The following is an 18357-nucleotide window of genomic DNA, read 5'->3' as shown; positions in this document are numbered from 1 at the left end:
GTCTATAGTAGTTATAATCCAGGAATGCAGCAGGGCTACTTTTTTGTCCAGGTCATTTTCTTCCATGAATGTTTGGTGTGGTTTGCTAAGCTCCAGGAGTTCAATTAGTTTTTGATGGTTCTCCATTTTCGTTTCATGGTGTTCTGTCTGGTTGATTGTTTGTTGGGGTGGTCATTTTGATTACAAAGGGGATGATGAGATAGTTGCTCCAGGGTATTTGAATTGGGGGTGCCATGGTGAGGAGTAGTTGGTTTGCGAATATTGCGTCAAGTGTGTGCCCTGCCGAGTGGGTTGCTCCTTTCACTAGTTGTTGCAGATTCATTGCTGCTAGTTGGCTGGTTAGCAATTTTTGTATGGTCGTGGTTTCTTGTTCAAACCAGATGTTGAAGTCTCCAAGGACTATCTGGTGATTGTGTTTGATGGCTAGGAAGGTGATTGCTTCTTTGAAGGAGTCTACGAAGGTTGCATCGTAGGTTGGTGTTCTATATATTAGTATGAATTTAAGGTTTGTTTTGGGGCTTACTGTTAGAAGTATGATTAAGGATTTGCATTTATCAATGTTTAGTTGGTCTTCCAAGTTGATATCCAGGTGTTCCTTGTGAATGATTGCCAGCCCCCTCCTCTTTTGGTTTTTGTATTTGCTTGGACGCATTTGAAGTATTCAGGCAGCAGTTGAGGATGATCTTGTAGTTGTCTAGCCATGTTTCTGTTACAAACAGATGTCGAGCCCTCCGTCGCAGAGCAGATTGTATATTTCTGTGGCATGTTTGGACATTGACCTTGCATTGATGAGGTTGCAGTGGATCTTTTTGGTGGTGTTTTGCTTGTTGTTCCTTGTTGGAGTTTGTGGTCGTTTGGTTGCAGTGCATCGTTATTGGCGTTGATTGGGGGTGGATGAGGATCAGCGAAAGGCTGCATCTTTATTGTTGGGTGGTGGATGAGGATCAGCGGAGGCTGCATCTTCATCGACGCAGTCTTAGATTGAAAGCTTGGCTGTTCAATGGCAGTGCTTCTCTATGCCGTTTAGTTGAAGGTCCATGGAGGCTGCTTCTTCATTGAATTGGTCAGTTAGGTTGATGTTTGGGTTTTTGGATGTTAGATCTTTGGCTTTGTTTTGTCCGGTGTGGTGTAGGTGTTGAGGGTGTCCTTCTGTTCTTGTGATGTATGGGGTCGGAGTTTATCCACACTCTTCTTGGGTCCTGTCTTTTCTCTGGTTGTCTCCGGCTGTTCTTTGTGTGTCTTGATGTCTGTGTCGTTGGGGTGGCCTGGTTCAGGGGTTGTTGTGAGGTAGGATGTGAGATATGTATTTTTCCCTTTGGAAGATTGTTCTGGTTGGTTGGGTTTTTGGCATTTTTCCTCTATTTTCGGTTGTTGCTTTGGTGGTAGGTTGGGTTTGTGTGTCTGTGTCCTGTTCGGCCTTGTCCTTTCTCGGCGTCCCTTCCTGGTCCGGGGCATTTTGGTGCTATGTGCGGAGGTGCCGGTTGAGTGGCTGGCTGCAGTGTCTTCTGGTGGCAGTACTGTACTTTATTCTTATGTTGGTAGGCTGGGGCGCTTTTTGTGCTGTCAGTTCTCCAGGTAGGTTGGTTTGTCTCCTTGGAGCGTTGTCCAGGGGAGGGTGGGGTGCTGGGCGTACAGTTGTTGGGGGTGTAGAACAAAGTTCAGTGGCTGTCTATGTAGGTCTCTCAGAAAGGGCAGGGCGGTTGAAACTATACTATCACGGTCTGGTCCTCACTAGGAGTATGTTAAGGTGGTTAAGGCTAAGTTTGTGCTTGAGACGAAGTCCAACTATGTTCTAGAGTCTCGTATGGTAGGGGGGGGACTCTAAGGAGTATTGTAATCCTTACAGTGCACATTCAATGCAATCTGAATATCATACAATACAATTTGGGAACAAATGTAGCATGATTGTCTAGAAGTGGGCTAGGCTTCCAGGGTGGAGCTGTTGCTCTATTCTGACTGAGCTGGCATTGAACTATGTCTCAGTAAGAGCGAAAATGTCTAGGTGTCTTTAAGGAGGCGGCAGATGTCGGAGTGTTTGATGGATGAGCGGGCATTGTCACCAGGTGGAGACTAGCGCTGCCTTTGAAGGTTTTCTGAGGTGGAGTACAGGGGTGTGGTACTTAAGTCAGAGGTGGGAGGGGACACGGGAAGGAGGGGAGAGGCAGGAGAAGGAAGAAAGTTTATGGAAGATGGCAGGATCCGATCAAAGAGAATGGTTGGCCTGAAGACCCTGAATCAGGATAGTGCCAGTGTGGTAGACATTAATGATGCAGGGTGCCACCATTAATTGGAGAGGATGAGAAAGGGGAGAGTAGAGATGAGAAGTCCATAGGTCTGGAGAGGGTACAGAGAAGACATACGTGAGGATTTCTCTGGAGGATGCAGTGACATGGGTTTTGTGTTTTGGATCCTTTTTCTTGGTGCCAAAGGACGACCAGCTCTGGTTAGATGTTACTTGATCCCTCGGTCCTGGACTCTGGTGAGGAGACTCTGAATGAAGATTTCCAGCTTCTGTAGGGTCCTCTGGATGCCCGCCCATGAAGTTTTGGTCAGATTCGCACATCAGAAGACCATGCACTCGATGTTCAGGGGTTCCCAGGCATTGGGATTCTGCCGCCTTAGAAAGTCATAGCAATCGGGGTTGCGCCAAAATGAAGCTTGTCTCAAGGATAGTTGGTCCCATCAGCCCAAAGTCGTCCCATACAGGTCTAACCAGTCGAACTAAAACGGGGGGTCAGCAAAGCTGCAGGGCTTCACCTGGCACTTGAAGGTGCTGCTGGCGTCTCTTCACGTCTTCTGTCGGTTGTCCTCCAGTGGTCGGCTCTGCCTCTAGTCCCAAAAACCTCACCTTTTTAAGCAGTTCCCATTCATTCAAAACCCTAGGCTGTCAATCACCCAGCAGGGTGACTGTTCTCTTTGACAGCGAGCCAGCCGATTAATCGTAACTGGTTTAGGGATGGGGACGTTTCGGGACCCTCCCTCACTTCCTGCTTTTCCAGACACACTGGAGCCTGGGCATGCTTCATGGCTGAAGCCCGCCAAAGGCAAATTGTGCAAAGGACTCGAACCCGATTTAAACATAATAAAAGCCTAGAAGGAACTGACAGAGAAATGTCAAAAAGACTGCTGCCATTTAGAGAAACTGGTCCCCCTTGGTTGCTGTACTGCAGCGGAGGACTCGGCCTGCCGATGCATGGCACAAGGTAGTAAAAATAAGACACTGCCACCAGCCATTCAAGTTGGTGTAACAGAATGTTACATGAGAAGTGGGATAAAGAAGTTACTATGTAGCCCCCCAGCACTCCACATAGGGTGGTGTATGCTGGACCCACAAAAAAAGGGTAAGTAAAACAGGAGTGTCCTTACTATTCTTGGGACCCGTAGTTCACCCAAAGAATGTAGTTCAACGTTGAGAAGTTCAAGGGACTTCTCAGTGGCACTGCACAAAAGGTGCCAAAGCAGATGCTTATGGAGTTTACCATTAAACAGTGAAACACAAGTGACAGTCCCACTTTCTCAGGAGTTAAAATTAAAAAGCCCTGAGTCCAGCAAAAGAGCTGGAGGTAGCTTACGTTAAAGGGAATTGGCACAGAAATGAAGTTCTCCCTAACCGTCGCCTTCTCCCCAAATTTGTTTCTCTCCTTCACAGGAACCCTGCTCTGACCACGAATCGAAGGACGCCTGCTGTCGCCTGTGAACAGTGATTGTTGCTAGAATTCTCCTTCCTTCCAGCCTGTGAAGTGTCATAGAGAGGTCTGCATAGTAGGATTTTGCATTTCTCCATTTCTCTTACATTACCAGCTGACCAGAAGAATCCTCAAACCTTCAACTCCTGGGCACTTCTCACTGGAACCAATGGCAGAAAATCAAGCGCCCCGACGATCCACAATGGCATCTGCGAAAATCAGAGTCGGGAGTTGAGCATCATCAGTGTCTGCCCTCCTTTACCCACCTCCCTCTGCCCTCCATAGGATAACATTGGCAACAAGTCCCTTTGTCTCCTTTCTCCGTTCATCTCTGGTGGGTGGACTTAGGTCGGGTATCCTGCCCCAGAGTTAGCCTTGGATCTGGAAGAATGGAGAATCCTTACTTTGTTCTTGGGTAAATTGTTGCACATCTTTGAAATAGTTTGAAACTATCACCACTACAAGCCCAATGAATCCTTTGTGGGAAGAACTCTTACTGTTGAGACACTGCATTGAGTCCTGACTTTTGGGCACAAGGCTCAATCCATTTTAGGGGTTGGACATCTCGGGTTAGGGTATTGCTCCTGTAATTTGGCTCCCATCATTTACTGCATCCTACTTGCGTACCTGGTTTGCTTGAGTTATATGATGTATACTTATGGCGGTTTTGTATAGATTTGTATTTTTTGTTGTGTGATATTACCTGTTGGATATTATACCAATGTTAACTTTCCGGTGTACTCATAAGGCCTAAAATAAGACTGTATTTTTATACTGTCTTTTATTTTAATTTTCTTTGAGTTTTTTGGGGGGTTTTTTTGTGCCATACTATGTGTACTCATTGAGGTCTCCTTGCCCAACTGAATCTCCCAAGACCAAGCCTTGATTGCTCATCCACATGCCTTCATTGGGTTTTGACTAACCTCTTGAAGCTCCTTGTTCATCATAACTAGGGTGGCCTACTAAATTCTCTCCACCAGGCCAGATTCTAGAAATCCATCTCAACACTGCCTCTCACCTTGCTCCCCTCCATCTGTAACTCGTCTGTCCGTCTTCTCTCCTCCTCGTTTCTCCAGCCCCCTTCCCAGTTTTCTATGGCTCCTTCCTTTTGAGTCAGTCTGTCTTTTCCACTTCCTTTCAATGGTCTTTAAATGTCTCCCTGGTATAGCTCCTCTAACTTTACTTGCTTATCACGCTCCTCGCCTCCTTACGTGTTGCCTTCTCGGAATCCGTTTCTACTATGTCCCTAAACCTTTATGTGCCCCCTCACTGTTCTGTTCCTTTGCTTTAATTGCTCCTCAACACTGGGAAATCTTACCCTCCTCATGTATTTTTCAGACAATTTCTAACTCCCAGTCTATCTGACCTCTCCAGCAACTGATCCCACTTTCTCTACTGCATGCTGATTTGCTTTCAATGTTTTACAAACTATGATTATACAGTTTTTTTGTCAACCATATTAAGCACTTTGGCAAAAGTGCTCTTAAAATAAAATGCACCCAAACATATCTAGTCTGTGCAAAGCACGTGAATCCAAACCAATTCAGAAGCCCTGGAAGATGATCGTTATCGTTACTCAGTAATACTCTTGTGGTGATTGTATCGGTTTAGAATCGCATGCCACCCACCGTATCGCCCTGTGCAGGCAGATCAGATGGCACAATTTCTTGTACACAGCCTGCTCTCTATATAATAAAAATGGGAAAACTGTCTGAAAGTAGGCAGCGAGGGGCATTGTAGGAGCCTATACAGCTATGCGAGGGATACTACGACTGGAAGGCCCAGTCAATATGCGTTTATATAGCGCCTATACACAATGTGTTTCAAATCGCTTCAAGGCAAGGGAGGGAACCAGGGAAAATACAATTACATTCTTAGAGGCCATGAACAGTAAGGATGTGAAATGTAACTATCGTACTCGGCCTGATGACATTTCAGATAGTGCAAGAGCTAAGAGAGATGAGGAAGGGAGGGGGAGAGTGGGAAGGAAATGGAAACAGACAGGCGACTACCGTACTAGGCCTGACAACATTTCTGGAGAGCCGGAGAAAACAAGTTGAGGGAGAGGATTGCAGAAAGGGAGGGGAGGAACAAAACAAGCGACTATCATACTAGGCATGGCGACGTTTCAAATGGTGCTGGAGGGAGGGTGGGGAGGAAAAAAAACAGTAATGGGAGGTTGGAGGAAACGGACGAGGTTGCTATCATATTAGGTCCAGGGACAATTCTGATAGAGTAAGTGCATAGAAGAAAGTAAGGGGGACAGGAAAAGGGTGAAGGGTGGGCGGGGCTTGCTAAGTGGTGAAAGAGTGGCAGGTAGGAAGGCACCAGGTGAGCTGGGCTTAGGCCAGGTGACCTAGATACACTTGCACCTGCTCCCAGTATGCATAGGAAGAGGTTGGAGGGCTCCTTAAGTAGGAAAGAGGCAAGCAGGAAGGCACTAGGTGGGCGGAGCTTGCTAAGTGGTAAAAAAAAAAGCCTACGTTTACCATGGGGAAAAAACTACTGGTAATACTCTGAACCACGCCACTGGAAGGTGGAATGTACAAATCCATGTGATTCTAAAAAGCAAGCAGCAGAAACACTGGTAACTGGGTAAGTAGTAGTTTCATATCGAACCACTGTAAAGGAAAAAAAATGTTGGCTTGTCTTGCAGTCAATTTCCAAATTAACAGGTTAAAGCTAAGCACCCCTCATTCACGGCGAGACTCTGGTTCCTGTGTTACAGATAGTGCTATTTAATTCCTGCGTTTGTGAATTTTCTTTGAACCAAATTTCTACCAGATTTAAGTTCCAATGATTTTGTTTCCAATGCTTTATAGTTTAGGATGCAAAGTAAGGAGTATGTTAGATTTCACCCACTTTCTGTGCCATTAAAAGGAATGTGTACAGTATCTTCCCTTAATGCACAATGCAATTCTCACCTTGATCAGGCACTTCATTGGACAAAGATGTAGTATTTATTTGCAGGTGTGCTTTTTGATGACCTACGGTAACCTGCTTTATATTTCTCACTTTTTAGGTTTTAGAGATGGGAGATATGCAATCAAATGAGGTTTAACAAACGGCTGGTGCTGAAGCCCTCCTGCCTCCAGCCAGGACTTACTTCTGAATGCTTTCAACACTTTGCCAAACACTACTAATTCCAGATCACAGAAGAATTTCCAGTGCTGCATATCTTACATCTTGGAACGCCAGCAATTAGTCTTAAAAGCAAAATCCTGTTTTTGTGGACTGTCTTGCAATTTTTTTAGCTAACTATAATGGTAAAAAGGGAGTATAAATTTATTCTGACCATATCTAGTTGAATGCATGTAAACCAACATAAAGCTTGCTCAATCTACCTGCGGTGACTGATGCAAAACCATCATATGCAAAATCCAAAGGAACTAAAGTATTTACAACCTTGTATCAATGTACTTTTTGTATGCAAGGTTTTTAGCACTGTAGCCTAACATGAGTTGCATTTTCAGAGCTGCAACATACTTTGGGACATTTTCACGACCAATTTCTGGTTAATGGTGTTGCAAGGCACACACCTTTGTGGCGCACATGCTCCTTTTGAAATATCAAGTATGCTCAACAAGTGGCATTAGGAATCCCAGGATGGGTTACAAAAGCAGCATCAGTTTCCCTCCCGTTCAGTACTTTTCTTGCGTTCTCTGGATTCAGTGTTACAATGTTGATCTTCCTTGGATTTGAATGAGGCGTGTTGTGGAAAGTAAATGTGGTGTGTGGACTTGTTAACCTACATTTGTGCAGATTTGCATGAGTATCCATGCTATCCTTCCATAGGAATCCCAGAATCTGTTCTGATGGGAGCTAGTGTACCCAAGGGTGCATACTGATTGTCATTCATGTGGTCACTGTCTAAAATGGCATTTTCATAAGCAAACCCATTCCAAACTACCCTTCAAAGAGAGCCTAATGTGAAGTGTTTGACCTAATTTAGGAGGATATTTGGCACAGCTAGTGTTATACCTACAGGGCGTGCTCTAGATGGTTGGCTTTTTACATGGCCAAAATACCATGCATGATTAAAATATATCCATGTGCTGTAAGTTTCTTCAAGTAAGAAATTGGTGGGGGGAACAAAGTTTTCCTTGTTATATGAAGTGGCAAACTGGTATAGTAGCGGGTATCCAGTACTAGAATTTTAAAAAAATGGGTTTTCCAATTTGTTTGCAGTGTTCTTAGTGATGCACATTTAGATTTTTTTTTTAACCGCTTGATATTACTTCACACGTTACACTTAAAAAGAATTAGTGAGACTGCTGCAGAAATTGAAGACTTGTTATCTTCATCTTGTCTTCGTATGCTTATTATATATTGCAGGGATGTCGGGGGAATCGAAGTGACTGTTTGCTATTAAATATGGAGGTTGAAAGAAAACTGTTGCGACAAAAAATAAGTTACTCAACTGATTTGTGGAGATTAAATTCCTTTTCATTAGTATGCAATCCAACCAACCCTTTGATTTCTGGTCTGCCAGAACTGCAATAAATCCTTAAGTTGAGAACCGAATTTAGTCACCTTTTTTTTTCAAAGTGGAGGTAGAATAATTTCTATTTCATAATGACTAGTTTTAGTTTTTAAAAAGTATTCCTGCTTGCTCCCTTCGCAAGTGACTTAAGTTGTGCGATTAAGGTGCTTAGATTTTTCTGGTTTTTCATGCAGCATTTGTTTCAAGGCCTTGATTCTTAAAAGGCCTTGATGCTTGTGGCCTCCTGATTCCTGGAGGTATCTTTGTGACCCTGAAAACACTTTCTTGGTTTCATTGCTTACCATACTTCTAATAACACCCTTGAGGATTTTTTTTAATTTGTTTTTTACACTTTTATTTTTTTATTTTTTTTGACGACGAGAATTGTTTTGCACAGATCACCGAGAGCAGAAGAACATCCAGTTAATGCTGCCTTTTTTTAATTTAATTGTAATATTGCGTAGGAATACCATACAAGCTTTAGTGAGCACTTATAGGTTCGGGGGTTACGATAAACAAGGAGGTAATCGCCCAAATCAATTTGATTCTGCACTGCTTGTTCATATGTCCTGTTAATTTCATATTACTTTGTATGGAGGAGCCCCATTTCCACCTGAGTCACTTTAACCCCTAACCTTTCCTCTCATTCCCGAAGTATTCCACCCTTTAACGTTTAATATGAAGTCCATTGTATGAACTGATATGTGTCAAGAAGGCATCCATGTTGGCCTTTTCCCTGCATAGTTAAAAAAAATATCATTGTGGAGACATGGGAGAGTGGTTGCTGTGGCTTGCATAAAAAGAAAGCAGTCTTGTACTTTGGATAATTTCTTGTGGAACTAGTTCGGGGTTGCTCTTGAATTTTAATTCCTGGAAGTAATTATTGGTCCAGTATTCACTATTCAATTTACCTATTCCCCTCAATATGACTTTACAGTCCAGAATTTCAAGCTTCTTTTTACCTCAAGCTGCTCCACTTGTGTTGCGTGGACAGGGCTCAGCAAGCATTCGGTGAGCACTTGTGTAGATTAAAAGCCTGAAGAACATTCCTAATGCAGACATGTGATCTGTGGCAAAGTTTTCCAGAAATATTTCAAGAATTTAGAAGGGAATTATTGGCAAGATGTCTCATTCTTGTAGTTGTACATTTGAGGTATTGTGTAACTCCTGGATCTCCTGCCATTTGTCTGAAGGCAAGATGTGATTTTTTATTTTCTTAAATTACTCACTGCCCATTGAGTTGAAACCTGCTAGATGGACCGTTGCCAATAAAGGGGAACTGTTACATTGGACATACGCTATGCTACCCACTAGACATTTTTCTTCTCAAGTTAAATGGGTGCTCTTAGAAAAATCCCCTTTTTGTGACCCATGGCTGTTGCTGATGCCCATGATCCTGGATCTTGGGACTAGGGGAAGTGTTCTTGGGTGACACTTAGATCATTTTTAAAGGGTTTTCTGTTGGAAAAAACCTCCCAAGAACAGACCTTGTATAGCGATGTATGTATAAGTGTGCTAGCGATATCCCATTGGCATTTTCCAGGTATTGAAATGGGTCAAATGGATTTTCTTTAAAACATTTTTTTAAAAAAATGAAATATTGAGGAAGACTGCACAGGCTCTTTTCGATATGGAGAGTGCATGTGCAGAGAATCTTTCTGAACATGTAAGTGGTGCTTTCTTCTACAACAGGCCATTGAGTTGTAGGCCTGAATAAGTGCCCATTTCTTTTGGACACATTTGGGATTGATCTGGTACAAGAGGGCCCAGAAAAGTGTACGTACTGGTTAGTTACTGCCGTGGAGCAAAACCTTTGAAGTGCAGTTCACCATTCAGTAGCATTTAACTTTGCCCAAAACCTATTGCTGTAAGCAAGTCAAGAGACATGTGGTGGCTGTTGGGTGTGTTTCGTGAATTCATGAGTAATTCATTTGGGAGTTTGCTAAAATGGAATAGAGCACATTGGCAGCCATTTGGAAGGTTTTGCATTTACTTCAGGATTAATAGTATGTATCCAGCATTTTGAAATGTTTACTTAAATGGCAAAATATTATGAACTCTGGATGGGAGCAAATGGTTTGTCAAGGGTGGGTGTCCTTGTGCTGTTGTGCATGCTTTATTGGTAAATCCAATCTGCTGCTTAAGTGCGCAAACAATTAATTTATGGCTCCTATCCTTTTGAAAACCGTTAAGTTAATTAAAATGCAGTGTGCTTTCTTGTTTTGATATACATCCAAGTCGTAAATCCCTATTCTCCTGAACTGATGTGTTTTGCTTTGGACACCAGCAAAAAAGAAAATGCAGAAGGTTAAGCGCTCTCCTGTGGGATGTTTCAGTAGGATGAATTTGTTGGTGTTTTTATTGTAGTGCTCTCAGCAGCCCATGTTCTTAGAAGAAAAATTAAGGTGATTGCATGCAACCCAAGTACAAAAGGTGTCCCGTTATGGTTCTCCTTTGCTACTAAATAGGCAAGATTCCTTTTCGTGACCATTTTTTGTGGGGTCAGGGATCACTGTTTTACAAGCAGTTATATTGGTACTTTTTTATGTTTAGGTCAATGTTGTCTTCCAGAATGATAAAAAGTTTTAAAGCTTCACTTCTACATTTTGGGTATAAATTGCATCTGCAAATGTAGTCCAGATTACATTCTGAGCCAGTTCAATTATGTGTAAATTCATACTTTTATTTTTTATGAGATCCAATTAGTAGATGAGCTCAGATTTAAATTCTTTAAGGCACGTTTATTGTAACAACAATTGTTATGTAAAAATAACTTCAGTTTTCAATAAAGATTGACTTGTGTTGCTTATTGTGGTTGCAATTTGTGCTCTTTACTTGTCTTGTTAGTGAATAGTCAATGTTTTCCTAAAGCTAATGTAATGGCTTTCCATATTGCAACTCTGATACATTCATACATAATTCATAAGGCTACACTACTCTATATCAAAGAAGATTGTTTGCTTCCCGGCTCTGCGACCGGAACATTTTTTTTTTTATTGGTTTCCAATTATAAAATAATCAAGCTCTACATTAGCATTACAGATTTAAATTAACCATTCACATTTGTTTCTTCTTTTTCCTAATCCTCCACCTCGACTTAAAAAAGAGAGAGGAAATGGCACACAAACAGCCAATCAATAAATTGCAAAAAAGAAAAATATATATAAGCCAGTTATTTACAAATAGCGAGATTTTCAAAGGGACAACTAAGTTTTCTTCAGTCCAATGCAAGAGTCGATGATTTTTTGATTTCCAACAGAATTGCTTCAATGAGTTTAAACACCTCTAGGCACAAGGTAGTTCTTTCTCCTGTGATTATCCATTCCCACCACCACTTTTGATCAAGTTCGGTGTGAGCAATTAGTTGGATCTTCGTCTGATACAAAGTTCGTAAAGCGACCAAGTTCGGACAGGCTGTTACCCAGTGGCGTAGCGTTTCAAGTGCTCCTTTATTTCCACAAAAATGGCAGCTGCTTCTCGCGTTATCCAGCGCTATTTCTTTTGTATGTAGAATATTTAATCTTTCTTGTACTAACAAGTCTCGATAGAAAGGCGAAGGAAATGTCTTAAAGAATGTGGGTAAATTGTTTATACCCTTTTTTTGCTTTTCTTTCGATGGATGTTCGATGCCAATCACGGTTTCTTGGTTCCACTGTTTCTATCCAGTCTTGTTCAACTAACTTTCTTTTTATTTTCATAGGATTAGCTGCAAGCTAATCTTCACTTAACTGGCGCTCATTATGATGGACATTTTTGTGCACCAATTTTGAGTTGTCTTATGTTCATCGGTTTCATCTGTAAGGATTCCAAACAGTGAATTTGTTTCAATTATCTTAGTTTTTCTATAAAGTGCTATTGATTTCCACAATACCATGATCTCTAATGATTGCAGTTTGTTATTCCCAAATAAATCCTATCTTAAGGGCTTTGGGGAAATTTAGGCATTTACGCCAGAAAAGCCCTTCCAAGGACTACCAGATTTCCCATGGTAGACATATCGTACCTTCCACTCCATATGTTAGTATAGCTGTGGCCTTTTGTCGATAAAGTCAAAAGTGGGATCAGAGTATCTTCCATATTTTTGGTGGTTGCGTTCTCCTTGAGCAGCTAATCTTTGTTTTTTAGGCGGAGCAATTGATAATGCACGTTATCACAATTGTTATTACCCAATACTCCTAAGTAAGTCATTGAATTGTCTACTTCTAATTTGATGTCATTGATCCACCAATTCTGGTTCCTAAGATTCGACAATTGTGCAGGACCCAACTGTACGACCTTTGGGTTTGTTGCTAGATATTGATAAAAACATTAGTCTTCTTTGTAGGCCTACTGGAGTAAAGGTCTATAAACACAATGCCGTCCGCATATAGGATCCATGGGGTTGGTTTACCATTTATTTTCGGGGGAAAAACACACATCTTATTTTGGGAAATTCTCAAATCAGCGATGTAGAGGCTGAAGAGGAAGGCGGCTAGTGCGCAACTTTGTTTTAATCCATGCTGTGTAGGGATTTTTTTTAAAGCGTACCTCTGTTTGACAGTCTGATTTGCACCATGGTTAGTATAAAGAGCTCGAATTGCCTCAATTAAATCGGTCAGACAATTCCAACTTAAAAGCTTCAACCATAATTTGTCGATTTACAGTCAAATGCTTTTTCTAGAGCTAAGAAGGCTGTGTAAACTCTTGAGTTTGCTTCCAATGCCTTTACTTTCAAGATTCCCAATATGAAGATGTTTAGGGATGTTCCCACCCCCTTTTAATAAAACCTGTTTGGTGTAAATCTAATATTTGTGCTTTCTTTGCCCAATTTGTTAGATCTCGAAGGAGTATGGAGGCAAATCCTTTCCCCATTGAGTCTAATAACGCTATGGGGCGATAATAATGGGGGTCTGAACGATCTCCTCTTATAGATTGGAACGATTAACGGCTCGCACCAGGAAAGTGGAACTTGATTTGTTAAGACTTGTTCATAGATTTGCAGTAAGACCATACTTTTTTTATTTTTAAGAATTCTTTTTCAAGAGATAGTTTGAAATCCCAATAGGGCCTGCTTCTTTTGAGGAGCTAAGTTTGGTCATTCTCATCGCAATGTCTTCTTGGTCTATCCATTTGCCATGCATGTGATGGTTTTGGATGTGTAAAGTCTGGAATTTTGTTGTGCATATGGGGGTATAGGTAGCTTGCTGAGTTGTAGTTCCTCATGTACTGCAAACAGGTTCGAATAATGGTCACACAACCTCTGCTCGCTAATTTGAGTTAGCATGTTTTCTGTTCTAAATGCACCCCCATTGTTTAACAATGTCCAAATGTGTCTGGTGTTTTTCCGGCAAATTGTTTTTTAGCATATCTTCTGCTTGCGTTTGCAATCTTTGATTTTGCGGCAATCAGCCAAGTTCTGTATTTTGTTTCCTTAGCCACACCATTTCTCTCCAGTTGGGTGGTCTTTTCTTTTTTAGTCTGCAAATATCCGCTTGCAGGGTCCTTTTAGCATTATGTACCATTGGGTCATGGTGAGTCTTTCGAGTTGTTTCTCCAATTTTACGAGGTTTCAAAAAGTCTTAGGATCCACGTGTATTCTATTTGGTTTGAGTTAGTAGCAAGAGCTTGTTTAAATGTGAGACCAATCTTCGTGATTTCCTTTGTATCTACTGGGCTCATGATCTTCCTGTGTATATTGATACATTCAAATGGATTGTGTCCTCCCAGGTATTCCTCATCTTAGATATATTTGCCAGCTTGCTGCTTCTTTGGAAAACATTTTTGCCAGAGGGTGCTGTGCTCGAGTCAGCGTAGCTTGGTCCTTAGAAGGCCATCTTCGACGTCATCAGTCGTAGAAGGGGCTCGAGCCCCGCCCGTTGGATTCAGTTCCACTTTTCCGAGCTTCTGCTTCGTGTTTAGAAACGGCGCGTCAGTTTTCCCATCAAAAATGTCTTCATCCTCAACTTCGACAAAACCCAAGACGGGTTTTAAAGTGTCTGAAATGTGGAAGAAAGATGTCCATTACGGATCCTCACCGCAACTGCCTTTTGGTGCCTTAGTCCTGATCAGTGAGTCGACGAGTGTGGCTCTTAAGGAACGCCAGGGTAAGCTAGCGGTGGGAGAGGAGTCTCAAGTCAGCAAAAACACTAGAGCCGAGAAAAAAATCTCGTCATGAGTCGAGGAGGTCGAAAAGTCACTCAGTCTTCCTCTTCATTTAAAAAATCAAAGCGACGTCAGATCTTCGTCCTCTTCTTCCTTCTCGCCCGACAGAGGGTTAATTTCTTGTTCTAAGCATGATTCCCCCAAAAAATGGGATGCCTTTAGGGCTTCAATGCTAAAAATGTTTGAGAAGGCGGCCCCGACCCCCTAAAAAAAGTTGTGTGAAGAGCATGCCCCTGTCCACTCTAGTAGTGTCCACTCTAGTAGTGACGGAGGGAAATCTAAAACGACACGCTAAATCCAACAAAAAGTCGAGGGCGTCCTCGGAGGATGATTCTCCAGCGCCTCATGAAACAATACACAAACCTTCTGTGCACAAATCGAGATTGACAGGATAAAGTGGCGTCCTCATCGTCGAAGTCTGGTATCGACTTGACGCGTCCTTCGATGACTTCATCGAAGCCAAAGATGGCGCCAATACCTTCGGCATCAAAGCCTTGCTCAATGACGCCAAAGCCTTCCTCGATGACCAACAGGGATTCCTTCGAGCATATCGAAGCCATTGTCGATTCCATAGACTCCTTTGTCGTGGAAATCTTTTATACCGGTTCCCAAGACGACAACTATGGCTAAATCTAGGTCTATGCCGCTACCTTTACCAGAAAATGTTTTCCACCCTCAGCCCAGGCAGGTATTTTTTTAATCCATATCTGCTATTTTTAAAGAAAAAACCTCTGAGGAAATTACATCAGCTGGTGTTAGATTTGGGACAAGAGAAGTCCTGGAGGAACTATTAGATCCTAGTTCAAAAATGGCAGACCTTTATGACTGCCTACAATCGGCCAGTAACCGGGGGTATAGGAATCTCATGGGAAGAGTGATAGATTTTATGGGGTGGAAGTCAATGTCTCAAAGGTAAGAACAGGAAGACTTGAATATTGATGAAGGACCTCAAAGACCTGGTCCTTCCTTTCCACAAAGCTCTTCAAAAGAGTTATGACAAATTGGGAGACCCCTGAGTCTTTACCAGCTGTAAATAAGAAATTTGTAGGAAAGTACAGACCTGCTCCTTCGGATCAGAGTATCTGTCTAAACACCCTTCACCTGAAAGATTGCCTATTTGCAGTCGCAGCTTCAATAACCAATCGGCTTATCCCTCCATGCCCCCTTCACAGGGACGACTTGGATTGACGCCTGGGCAAGGAAAGTTTTCACTTCAGGTAGTTTGGCCCTTAAATCTACTAATGTGACTTGTACATTAGCTAGATTTACTTGCACCCTGTGGAGCTGTTTGGATGCAGTGGCTGATCACATCCCAGAGGGTGAGGAGCGGGATGGTTTCCTGGCGATAGTAAGGGATGGAAAGGAGGCTATGGAGGAGTGCCTCAAGTCAGGACTGGATACTGCAGAGAGTATAAGCAGGTCCATGGCATCTAGCGCAGTCTTGCGTAGATTTGCATGGCTAAGGAAATCTGGCTTTGCATCTGATGTACAGTCCAGATTACTTAATATGCCCTTTGACAGCTTGAGGTTGTTTGGCAGCAGGGCGGACGAGAGCTTGGAGAAGCTGCAGACCTCGAAAGCGGCAGCAAAATCACTCTGCGCCTCTATAAGGCAACCTCAGCAACACTCTTACGCAGGCTCATCTTCTTGCAAGAGTCGCCCGTTTCGCTTCTATTCTTTTGGAAAAGGTAGAGGGCAGGCCAGTCGTGGAGGCCAACAGAGAAAACACTTTCGTGGTGGAAAAGGGAGGGGCACTAGATCAGCCACAGCAGCGGCTGCTACCTCCTTAGCCACTGCTGCAGCCGCTGCAAAGCCACTTTGAGGTCTTAACCCACAAAACCCAGGTGGGAGGCAGAATCACCCAGTATCTGGACGAATGGCGGGGCATTACGTCAGATGCTTGGGCATTAGAGATGGTGACCAATGGTTACTGCCTTCCTTTTCATCAAAGGCCTCAAGATCATCCACCGGGAGCCAATTCTGTAAAAATTCCAGAACCGCTCCTTCTGCAGGAGATTTTAACCCTGCTAGAGAAAGGTGCAATAGAACATGTACCTGTAGCAGAGGAACAAGGGTTGGTTACCCCCCCCCCCCACGCCCCTATTTTCTCATCCACAAAAAGGATGGAGGATTGAGACCCATCTTGGACTTGAGAAATTTGAACAAATTCCACAAGAAAGACAAATTCAAGATGGTGACCCCCTTTCTCAGATCTTTCAGGCTCTTCAGCTTTAGGACTGGCTGGTTTCATTACACCTTCAGGATGCTTACTTTCATGTGCCAATCCATCTCAAACACAAAGTGACTCAGGTTTGCAATTGGCGGATCTCATTATCAGTTTCGAGTTCTGCCATTTGGGCTGACCTCCGCCCGAGGGTCTTCACCAAACTAATGGCGTGGTGGCAGCGAGTCTCAGGAGGGAGGGGGATTCACATCTACCCTTACCTGTACCGTTCGCTAATCGGGGCAGGTTCACCCGAACAGTCCAAGGAACATCTAGCCATGACCTGTCACTTCCTACACAAACTGGGCTTCGCCCTCAATTACAAGAAGTCGCAAATGAGTCTGAGCCAAAGACTCCAATTCATCGGAGCTGTCCTGGACACCACCTCAGGGAAAGCCTTGCCTCCCGAGGAGAGAGCTTACCACATTCTGCAGATTGTAGCAAAGTTTCAAAATGCCCAACATCTACCGGCGTTCGACTTCCTTAGGTTGCTAGGCCTCGTGGCATCCTGCATTTCTTTGGTGCCAGAGGCTCGACTGAGGATGAGATCCGTGCAATGGGCCCTCAGGACTCGATTGTCCCAGTTTTTGGGGGAGATGTTAGATCTTCTACAAGTCCCCTCCAAGGTGGCTCAAGATCTCCTATGGTGGGCTTGCAAGGAGAATATCCTCAAGGGTCAACCTTTTTGGCAACCATGGCTGGAGATAACTATAGTGACGCATGCCTCACTCACAGGGTGGGGAGCCCACACCAATGATCTGACTATCAGCGGTCGTTGGTCTCCATCGGAGTCCAAACTACACATCAACCTTTTGGAGCTGAGGGCAATCGGACTAGCGCTAAAGGCTTTTCTGCCCTCTGTACAGGGAAAGAATGTCCTGATAATGACGGACAACACGGTGGCCATGTACAACCTCAACAAAAGGGGAGGCGTAGGATCACTTCCACTGTGCAGAGAGGCAATGTAGCTCTGGGCAATGCAAGAAGGAACCTCTATCGGCAGTTCATATTGCCTGTGAGCTGAACACGGCGGTGGACGCTCTGAGCAGGCAGAGCACAATCTCCCACGAGTGGGAGCTAGCTCAGGAAGTCCTTCAAGAGATCTTCACCCTTTGGGGAACCCCTCAAGTAGATCTGTTCGCGACCGGGGCAGACCGGAAGTGTGAACTGTTTCTCAAGGGAATTTCCCCCGAGAGGAGCTCTAGGGGACGCGTTCATAGTGGACTGGGTATTTCCACTCCTTTGTGAGTTTCCTCCAGTCCCTGTGATTCCTCATGTAATCAGGAGGTTGAGAAAGTTCAGGAGAACCATGATCCTAATTGCCCCGGACTGGGCCAGGAGGACGTGGTACCCGGACCTTCTGGGCATGTCCATCTGCCCTGCAATACATCTTCCACAAAGAGAGTATCTTCTCTCGCAAGAGGAATGTCGGGTTCTCCATCCAGAGGTCAAGACACTCCACCTTCACGCTTGGCTTCTGAGAGGTTGAGATATAAGGATTGGGACATCCTGGATGACGTTCTGAAGATTTTGCTTTCAGCCAGAAGGCCAGCAACAAAATCCTTATACCGGTGTCGTCGGAAGTAACTGGTGCAGGGATAAGAATGTGGATCCTTTTTCACTCCCATGGTTCTTTCCTTTGTATTACATTTAGCCAACTCGGGGCTCCAAGTTGGAACTATTAAAGGATATTTGGCAGCGCTATCTATCTTCAAGCGCTTCTCAGAAGAAATTTCATATTTTAAAATGCCCTTAGTTATCCAATTTTTTAAAGGGTTAACAAATGTGTTCCCTCCTACACCTTTCCAAGTTGCCATTTGGGC

At 43.4% G+C, this 18357-nt stretch overlaps 1 protein-coding gene across 6 annotated transcripts in view; it reads left to right on the top strand.

Moving 5' to 3' along the window:
• FAM168B (family with sequence similarity 168 member B) overlaps positions 1 to 10978 on the top strand; it is a 270782-nt gene extending 259804 nt beyond the window's left edge. For all 6 annotated transcript variants that reach the window (XM_069617841.1, XM_069617843.1, XM_069617842.1 and 3 more), the window contains exon 7: positions 6709 to 10978. The gene's annotated coding sequence lies outside the window, so the exon portion shown is untranslated. The remainder of the gene's footprint in view (positions 1 to 6708) is intronic.
• The last annotated feature ends 7379 nt before the right edge of the window (positions 10979 to 18357 follow it).

Source organism: Ambystoma mexicanum, chromosome 10 (genome assembly GCF_040938575.1).
Source record: "Ambystoma mexicanum isolate Mex_15411 chromosome 10, UKY_AmexF1_1, whole genome shotgun sequence".
Lineage (NCBI taxonomy): Eukaryota > Metazoa > Chordata > Amphibia > Caudata > Ambystomatidae > Ambystoma > Ambystoma mexicanum.
This window is presented reverse-complemented; position numbering and strand designations above follow the sequence as displayed.